This window comes from Molossus molossus, unplaced genomic scaffold, assembly GCF_014108415.1.
Source record: "Molossus molossus isolate mMolMol1 unplaced genomic scaffold, mMolMol1.p scaffold_m16_p_2, whole genome shotgun sequence".
Classification (NCBI taxonomy): domain Eukaryota; kingdom Metazoa; phylum Chordata; class Mammalia; order Chiroptera; family Molossidae; genus Molossus; species Molossus molossus.
Window position 1 is genome coordinate 178,421 of NW_023425355.1, and position 10,194 is coordinate 188,614.

At 37.8% G+C, this 10,194-nt stretch overlaps 1 protein-coding gene across 2 annotated transcripts in view; it reads left to right on the forward strand.

Moving 5' to 3' along the window:
• Positions 1-493, forward strand: part of ZDHHC15 (zinc finger DHHC-type palmitoyltransferase 15) — a 95,682-nt gene extending 95,189 nt beyond the window's left edge. For both annotated transcript variants that reach the window (XM_036270745.1, XM_036270748.1), the window contains one exon: positions 231-493. The gene's annotated coding sequence lies outside the window, so the exon portion shown is untranslated. The remainder of the gene's footprint in view (positions 1-230) is intronic.
• Positions 494-10,194: the final 9,701 nt, after the last annotated feature.

Below are 10,194 nucleotides of genomic sequence, written 5' to 3' on the forward strand. Positions count from 1 at the left end.
ACAATTTAGTGTAGTTCCTCTGGCTTTTGTTCCAGATAAAGTTTCTGGGGTAAAAATAATCATATTGCATATATATTTTTGTATCCTGATTTTATTACTTAATATTTTAGTGCTGACTCATATTCTTTATAAACATAATTGTAATAGTTGCACGTTATTTTCAGTGGATGTTACTATGTATATATTTAAGTTGTTCAGCTCACCTATGTGTTTCTTCTTTTCATTCCCAGGACCCTCTATCTCCCATGAAGCTTACAGAGTTCAGTGTTGGGAACTATTCTAATCTTCAAAATAAGTCACCATGGTGGATTGAAAGCTTCAGGATATAAAAGCGTTTTATCAAACACTTGCTGTGCAGATAGATGTTTCAGGAGTTTACAAGTCATTTAATTTACTGACTGACTTCATCAATCTGGTAGCAGTTAATTCAATCCAGTCTTCCTCTCTTTCTTTCTTCCTGTTCCCTCCCCCAATCTGTGAAAGCGTAAATGCATATATATATATATATATATATATATATATATATATATATATATATAATCTTTCCAGAGGCTGTTTTCTTGGAACCTTTAACTCCCTTAGTTCTATCTATAGGGTCTTTGTGGTATTGAGTGTAATCAGACTACAGACTACATTTGCTACTTGCATGCATGTGCATGTACAAGCGTGCATATGTGCAGTACATTCACACACAATTCTCCTGTGCTCTTGTGCAATCAAGTTTTAAAAAAATCTGAGGTTTTTATTTAATCAGGGTTTTTTTTTTTATTGGAGTTTAAACATATGCTGAGCTGTGAACAACACCCCTGTATCAGGTATCTACAATTCAAGAGAGAGATGCAACAGACTGTAATCAGGGCCCTCAAACTGGGAATTGAACAGCAATGTAAATGTAAAACCTGTTTTCTGTCATAGATGTGTGGTGTTTCTGAAGTTACTACAGCTAATAGGAAAGGTCAGATCAGATTTCCACTTTATTAAATATAACAATTAGTGTTTTACACACCTTTAATGCCAGACTGTGGTAAAATTCTCTAATTACTTCTACTTCTCTGCTACCTAGTTTTATTTTAGCTTTTATGAGTTATTGTTATGATGAAAGAAAAACTATAAGGCTGACTTATGGACCATAGATTTTGTTAAGGGTTTTAATGGTGATTTTCAGGTTTAATTACAATAATATTCATCAGGATAAAATTTCACAGTTGAAATTGGCCTAAGGATTAGCACTAAAAATCTGTGTTTTCACAGCAAGAGTTAATGTACAGATAGTGATAATCCAATAGTAATATGACGATCTTTTTTTTCTTTGTTTCTTTTTTTTAGTTTCAATGGTAGCTCAGTAAAGATAATTTACATCTAGTTCTCCATTTATTTATCATCATCTTTTCTTTTAGTCCTAGTGCCTGAATCAATGAGTATGAATACTAATGCTGCTTTTTTATAATAATAATAATACTTAAGAGTATTGATTATTTTTATTTCTCAAGCTGTGCTCTAGTGCCCAGCTGCTGACAAAGAAGTCCCAACTCTTACAAAGATCAGTGGGTGTTACAGGTATCTTACAGACATCCAGGAGTTAAAGTCCTAGAGGGATGTTAGGTTTACTAAATTATTTTTCCTAAAACCTTATTGAATAGAAAGAGTTGCCTGCCACATACAATTCAGTGTTCAGACGCCAGTGAAGCTGAGAAAGTGATCTATCCAGCTACCTAAAGCAACAAAAGGCCTGTTTATTTTGATCCTCTAGGTAATTTTGGTCAGGATAGGACTTTTATCATAAATTAAGTGGACTGTGGCCAGCATATCATTTGAGAGAATACTAGACATGACTAAATCTATCAGGGCTAAGGACTGCTTCTCAAACTCAGACACCGAGAAGCAGCCTAGAAAACTATGCATACTGGATTGCACAATGAAATTGTATATGTTCAGATGGGAAGTTTCCCCCTTCCTCTCTCCCTTCAAGACACTCTCTTGTTTAGGTTTCTCTTGAAAGCTTATTTGGCCATCCAAATGGCCTTGTGACAGACAAGACTTGCCTTCTATTCATAGAGAAATGCACCTTTCTCTAAAGGTAGGCCTATTACTCCACAACCAGATGGCCTCAAGGCAATTCCTTCCCTTTCCTATCTATCATCCTCTGCCGAGGGTTTAGGCAGAGTAGCTGCTATCATTCAAAGTCGGAAAGGAATCAAGAAATTGTCTGATGCATGGAGTGCACCAGCACTCACAGCAGTCAGGTCATAAAGCTCAGGAAACTATAATGCAAAGCTGACAGATTTACACTGTCTTCAGAAGGCCAAATGAATCAGTGTCTTAGCTGGGGCTTAGCAAAATAAAGAAATCATATTTCTATCTCAGTACCTTGATCTTACTAGTTTATAGACTGATAATATCCATAGATTATTGAATATTGACTACTGTATGTAAACATCCCCCCAATTGGTTTACTATTGATAAGACAGAGAGGATTTTTTTTGATAATGAACATATCCTGATCTGGCTCCTTTGCCTGTTTTTCCTTGGGGGTCCTGTCCAGTAACCTCTGTGGCATCTCATTCCCCAATCTTTGGTACCACACTTCAACATTTGTAAAACAAAGACACTCATTAGGTTCCCACGGCTAAAAGGTGCTATGTAATCTTTAGTGCTCTTATATGTGTTATTGCAGGACTAGAATGAAGAGTTTGACCATAACAGTATTTCCAAGTAAACCAGTGTTCTCCATTTTTCCATGTTCTCATTGCTCATTTGTTCTTGCAGAGCTTAGAGTACTTATTAATGTTTTTCCATTAACTCCAACAATGTCCTTGGAAATAGACAGATTGGAAATTATTTACCCACAGTACAGCTGGAAAAATTAAGGGCAAAATGAATGAAGTGCTCTCCAAAAGCACATAGCTGTCTGCAGCAAAGCCCATGGTTCCCATGTCCACTGCACTGTTAGAGTAACTTGCCTTCTCAGTACTGCAATTACCAGGGAACAGCTTAGAACATTGAGAGTAATAATGGTGAGATCACATTTCAGAAGAGTCCCACTTTATCGAAAATCTGAAAATATGCATTTTATACACGCTTATTTTCTATGTGATAGAAATGTAATATGTGCCTCTTTACCCCCACTGGTCCCACGTGACACACATTTCCCACTATGTGGCCAGTGTCATTACCGCACCTGGAAACCCATAGAGCCCAGTCTCAGGGCTGACTTTGCCGTGTTGATGCCACATTGCACAAAACGTACACATTGCAGTGAATGGAGACTTAAGCACAATCCTAGCAGGTATATTTTAACACTATAGACTACACATTATTTTTAAATGCACCTGAAATTTAACACGGCCCAAGTTCATAGAAATGAAATGGTCATGCAAAACTCATCCCTTTCTCTCTCACACATATATCCACATACATGAGTGCACTGGCGCAGGCACGCACCCTGCCCCCGAGACTGGCTGCCTGGTCATCAGGAGCAAATACCTTAAAGGAATAATTCTCTGTCCTCTCCTTCGAGAAAGAAGTCCAACAGTCACAGCAAGTAAAAAACACTCCATTTATAGAGCAGTGGTTCTCAGCCTTCCTAATGCGGCGACCCTTTAATACGGTTCCTCATGTTGTGGTGACCCCCAACCATAAAGTTATTTTTGTTGCTACTTCATCACTGTAATTTTGCTACCGTTATGTCTTAGACGACCCGTGAAAGGGTCGTTCGACCCTCAAAGGGGTCATGACCCACAGGTTGAGAACCGCTGTTCTAGAACCTCTGCTCCCAGAGTACCTAACATACTCAGTTGGTTCAAAAGATGTTTCTGTGTTTCTATCAGTCATGAAGGCATCATCGAGATTGTTCGACCCTCCCACAAGTTCCATGTTATTAGAAAAATTCATGAGCTCCATCCAATCAGAAAATGTTTTCTTAAATATGACACATCTGCATTTTTTTAACCACAGCTGTAATATGCCATATTAAATTGTAGTCTTTTGCATGCAGGTGTTTGTTATGTAATATAATAATGAATGGGTGGCTCCTAATAGCATGCAACCCATGACTGTTTGCGTCCCCAAAATGGCTAGGGTTGTGTCCCACACAGTGTTAAAAACTATTAGATGTGTTCTTTGTAGACATCTGGTATATGGCCATCAACAGAATGAGTTATAACAGACAATGAATGTAATGTATCAGGAAATATATTCTAGGTAGGAAATGGTGTTAAAGGAAAGGGAAAAAATAAAAAGATGCATTCAAGGAATAATTGCTGTCTCTCTGCTGGCTAACTCAGCAGACAGCAGAGAAGCTGGTACTGCATCTTGGTAACATGAAATGTGTTGGAGCACCAGAGAAAGCAAGGCACGGGGGACCTCAGCAATTAAGCTCAAGTTGCCAATTTGCTAAGTCCTTTTTCCTTCCAATCTGCTCAAAGTGATTATATATAATATTCTTAAAACATTGTCTTGCTACAGAAATACCCACAAGTACTGACTATCTTCCTATGTTCTTTATTAAAAGTATATGCATAAAATTGTTGTTTCTTTTATGTATTATGCTTTTGTTAAACAATGTTGCCAAAGCCTAAAATTTCAGACCACTTTGATGGAAGTTTCTATACATCTCATTTCATGGGAGTGTAGCAGAATTTATTCACTCCCAGGTTGATTGGTATGTAGACTCTTTCGTAACCTCTCCTCTTCCGAACAAGACCCGCACCCTCCCCGTCCTTTGCTCAGCATTTCTCTTATGATCCAGCATGGGTATGAGTTGGTAAATTAGCAGCAATGTCTTTTAGACAGAAAACTGACTAGTCTAATGACACAATTATGTTCAGTCTCTGCTCAGCCTCACACACCTTTTGATGTTACCTCTGCTATGGTGATAAGTTAAAAATAAAAGAAACAACTTATCATGTACCTAAGGGTGATATGAACTCTGGTTCACTTTTTTGTACAATTGAAACCATGTTTATTCTCCAGATGCCTGTCACCTGAGAAAAGAGTATAATGATTCTGAGAAAAGAACACAGTGGTCCACTTGTTCCTAAATTATACATTGTCTTTAGAGAATTATTTGAAAAGACCCTCATTAAGTAAACCCCAAATAGATGCACTATTTGCACAAAAATTGATTATCAGACAGAATGCGTAAAATCCCACTTGATTAGCCAACAAGAAGGCAGAAATCAATGGAAAATACAGAGCATTGAAAACTGATATTTGGAATAGTCATTGTTGATCATGAATAAATAATTATGGAGAATTTGAATCGCTTCAGAGGGTGCAACCCATAAAGTTAAGGCTTAACACAAAACCAGAAAGAAGTATTTTACTGCAGTTTCGCTTATTTTTAAAAAGCACTCATTTTGTCCTAGGTGAAGACCTCAAACATTTCTGCTGAAAATACCATTTTGTTTATTCCAATGCATCAGTCACAAACAGCTTGACTTTGCATTACAAACACAATGTAAGACCTTCAAATACTGGAAACTAATTTTTTTCTAGATAAAAAAAAGGCATAAAAGAAGAGAGACATCTTTATACACGAATTTTATTTGAGTAGAGGTTCCTAAGGAAATTCAAGATATAGATGTTTAAAAAGAAATTTTATACATATGGATATAAACTATGTGTAATGGTTTATACAGGAATGTGTAAACATATTAACATGCATTTCTTCTTGTCATAAACAATAAAATTTTTGCCCAGCTGGTGTGGCTAAGTGGTTGAGCGTTGATCCATGCACCAGAGGTCACCCGTTCGATTCCCGGTCAGGGCGCACGCCCAGGTTGTGGGCCCGATCCCCAGTGGGGGGCGTGCGGGAGGCGGCCGATCCATGTTCTCGCTCATTGATGACTCGATCCCTTCCTCTCTTTCTTGAACATCAATAAAGAAAAAAACAATAAAATTTTCAAATTAATTTTCTCACCACATACAGGAACATTGAAAAACTACTCAGTTTTTGTTTGAGTATTAAAATATTCATTCTTACACAGTAGCATAATGTTTTAATGTTTAGGCTTCCAACTCTATAGGGGCGGATAGTTTATGATAGTAAAAAACACATTTTAAACAAACTTTTAAAAAAGTATTTGAATACATTTATGATTTTGAAAGAAATTTTCCTCATAAAAACCTTAACTGAAATATTCAAACTAATTCTGCAAATTAGAACAGTATCAAACCCAGATTCTGTCAATGTTGGTAAACTCTGATATAAATCTGGCTGCTGCACATAAAAATGTCAATGCCATTCGCGAAAACATGGATGGACTCAGAAGGTTTTATGCTATGCAAAATAAGTTAGAGAAAGACATGATTTCACTTATATATGGAATTTTTAAAAATCAAAACAAAGCAAAAATGGACTCACAGAAAGAAAGAAAAAGCTGATGGTTGCCGGAAGGGAGGAGGTGGGTGAAAAAGGTGAAGGGGACCGTAGTCGACAACAGTGTGATAACTTTGCGTGGTGACAGATGGCTCCTAGACTTAGTGTGCTGAATACATCGTAAGATATAGAAATGTTGAATCACTATATTGTACACCTGCAACAAATACAATATTGTATATCAATTATACTTAAGCAAATGACAACTACAAAAAAAATTTCAATAAAAATAAATTACAATTCACTGTACAGACGAAATGTAACGGGAAACAATACCCTGATTTAACACGTGTGTCCTGGTAAATATGATTTTTGTAGCTTTTTTGTAAATTATTTAAAGTGCTTAAAAACTATTTTTGGAAAATATAGCTGTTTGATTTTGTTTTTCTTTTTGTTTGCTTTCTAGTTCTTTACTTTGTGAGGTTAGTCACTTAGAAATTTTTCTTGTTCTTGAGGTAGGCCTGTAGTGCTATGAAGGTCCCTCTCAGTACTGCTTTTCGCTGCATCCTATAGATTTTGTGTTGTTGTGCATTCATTGTCCTTGGTTTCGAGGAACTTTCTAATTTCTTCCTTGATCTCCTCGGTACCCATTCATTGTTTAATAAGATGCTATTTAGCCTCCATGTGTTCAAATGTCTTTGCATGTTCTTGTTGCAGTTGATTTCTAGTTTCATGCCGTTGTGATCTGAGAAGATGCTTGATATGATATTAATCTTCTTAAACTTGTAGAGATTTAGTTTGTGCCCCAACATGTGGTCTATCACTTAAAATGTCCCATGTGCACTTGAGAAGAATGTGAATTCTGCAGTTTTGGGGTGTAAGTTTCTGTGGATATCTATTAAATCCATTTGATCTAGTGCATCACTTAGAGTCTCTCTTTCCTTGTTAATATTTTGTCTAGAGGCTCTATCCAGTGATGTTCAGCGGGGTGTTGAAGTCCCCTGCTATGATTGCATTGCTGTCGATTTCTCCTTTGAAGTCTTCCAGAGGTGTTTTAACATATTTTTGTGCTCCTATATTGGATGTATATATATTTACCAAGGTTATATCCTCCTGTTGGATAAATCCTTTCAATATTATGTAGTGGCCTTCTGTCCCTTGTTATGGCCTTCATTTTGAAGTGTATTTTATCAGATGTGAGTATTGCTACCCTAGGTTTTTTTCCATTTTCATTTGCTTGGAAAACTTTTTCCTTTGAGTCATGCTTTCTTATCCATTCAGCTACTCTGTGTCTTTGGAGCATTTAATCCATTTACATTTAAGGTTATTATTGATATGTATTATTTATTACCATTTTTATTTATTATGGCTGTTTCTCTCTCTGTTTCTTCTGCTTATTACAGCAGTCCTTTTAACATTTCTTGGAGTTCTCGTTTGGTGCTAATATATTCCCTTAGCTTTTTTGGTTTGGGAAGTTCTTTATTTTACCTTCTATTTTGAATGATAGCCTTGCTGGACAGAGTAATCTTGGATTCATATCCTTGTTTTTTATTACCTTGAATATTTCATGCCATTCCCTTCTGGCCTATAGTATTTCTGTTGAGAAATCAGCTGATAGTCTTATGGGGCTATTTTGTAGGTAATCTGTTGCTTTTCTCTTGCTGCCTTTAGGAGCCTCTCTTTGTCTTTAATTTTTTGGCATTTTAATTATTATGTGTCTTGGTGTGGGCCTGTTTGGGTTCTTCTTACTTGGGGTTCTCTGTGTTTCCTGAACTTGTATGCTTTTTTCCTTCACCAAGTTAGGTAAGTTTTCTGCCACTATTTCTTCAAACATGTTCTCTAACCCTTGCTTATTTTCTTCTTCTGGAACTCCTATGATGCAGATATACATTTTGTATTTTCCCACAACTCTCTAACTGTCCTTCTGTTTTATAATTGTTTTTTCTTTTTGATTCTCTGATTGGATGAGTTTTTCTACCCTGTCTTCTAACTCACTGATCTGAGCCTCAGCTTCCTCTAATCTGCTGGTTATTCCTTCCAATATGTTCTTTATTTCTGCTATGTCATTCTTCATTTCCATATGGTGGTTTTTCATTTCTAATTGGTTGATTTTTGTTTCGATATCTTTACTCATGCTGTTGTGCTTCCTTATAATCATTATTCTGAACTCTACTTCTGATAACTTTCTTAATTCCATTTCACGTATCCCTTCTGTACAATTCTCTTGTTCTTTCATTTGGGATTGGTTTCTGTATCACCATTTTGGCTGTTTCAGCAGGTTTTGAAGCCTTCCAAATTTTCCCAATGATTATGGCTCCCTCTACTGGGTTTCGATGAGTATGAAAGGGACCTCATTAAACACCAATGGCCAAGCAAAGATTCAATTATCCTAGAGCTTCTGCCTGCAGGTTATTAGTCTCAGTTACTTAATGAGCCTCGGGTTGTAGCCCTCACCTGAAGGAAAAATTCCTCAGGTGAACATGGTAAGAGGATTTCCAGTGGGAGGGGCAATTCCTTTCCCCTGGGTTAAAGTTGCTTTGAGAAGAAACTGGTTTCTGCAGTGCGGGGATCCAGGCCTCAGCCTTCACAGCTCAGTCCTCAGAGCCATGATCCCCACCACTGAGAGCCAGGACCAAATCTCAAAGCTTTCAGAGGCTTTTCTCTGCCTACGGACTGGCAGGTAGTTTCTAGCTATTAATGAGCCTCAGGTTGCCCTTTTCTGGGTCAGGTGGTGTTAAATTTCTGAGGAAGGGGCAGTTGCTTCTCCCCAAGGCTTTGGCACTCTGGTGGGGGGCTCTTTGGGGAAAATGGCTACTGTCCTGTGGGGGAGTCACTCAGCATAGAGCTCCTGATGGCCTTCCCAACTCTCTCCCCAGTGCCATGAACCCCCGACTGTCCTCATACAGATCCAGTCCAGCCCACCCTCCCTCTGCTGGAGCCTAAGGTGTAGCTGTAATTTAGTTCATTGGCCCTTCAGGGAAGTGCCAGTGTTCCCTGCACCTCTCCCTGGCGCACAAAACCCCTGCTCCGGTGATTTTCTCAGCCAGGTGTTATGTGGGCACCTTTCCCTGCTCTGCCCCTCTGTGCTGGGGAGCTGGCAGGGCTTTCAACCCCCCACTTCTCAGAGGGAACTGCTCACAGCTGAGACAGCCCTCTCACGCCTCCACAGCCCCTACCAGTCTCGGTGTGAGGTCCTCTTGATGTCCCTGCTTATAAGGGCTCTTTCCAGCTGCTCTTCAGTTGGTTTTCCAGATGACGTGTCTTTCTTTTAGTTGAAACTCCAGTTTGGTCCTGGGAGACCGTCTGCATAGCTTCCATTCACTCTACTGGCATTTCATATCCTTGTCTAAAGTATAATTTAATAACATGAAAGCAACATTTGCCATGGAAGAATTATAATATGGGTAATCTATCAATTAATCTTTTTATGACAGTATCTTCAAACATAAAAGAAAAAATATAGTGAAGACTTTCTAGCCTCCAAAGGAAATACAGCCCATTCCATTCTACCAGCTTTCCTTCTTTACCTCAATCTCTGCTGACTTTTATCAGCTTTGGTTCTTTCTAACATACTGCCTTCTGCTGTTTTATGTGTGTGTGTTTTTGAACATAGGTCTACAAAAGTGGCCTATGGGGCTATGAGAGAATATAGTTAATAAAATAGCCAGCAACCACTGTTAAAATGTTTTAATATCAATGTAAAATGAAATCAGGGTTTCATAAGCAAGTTTCAGACCAGAAACGCCGATTTGTAGAAAGGTTATCCCCCTTTCAGAAGCCTAAATATGAATCATAAAGTTTAGAGATTTTTAAAAATATCATGGTATCATTCCCATTTTATCTACAGTTGACACACATGCAAAAATAAATAATTT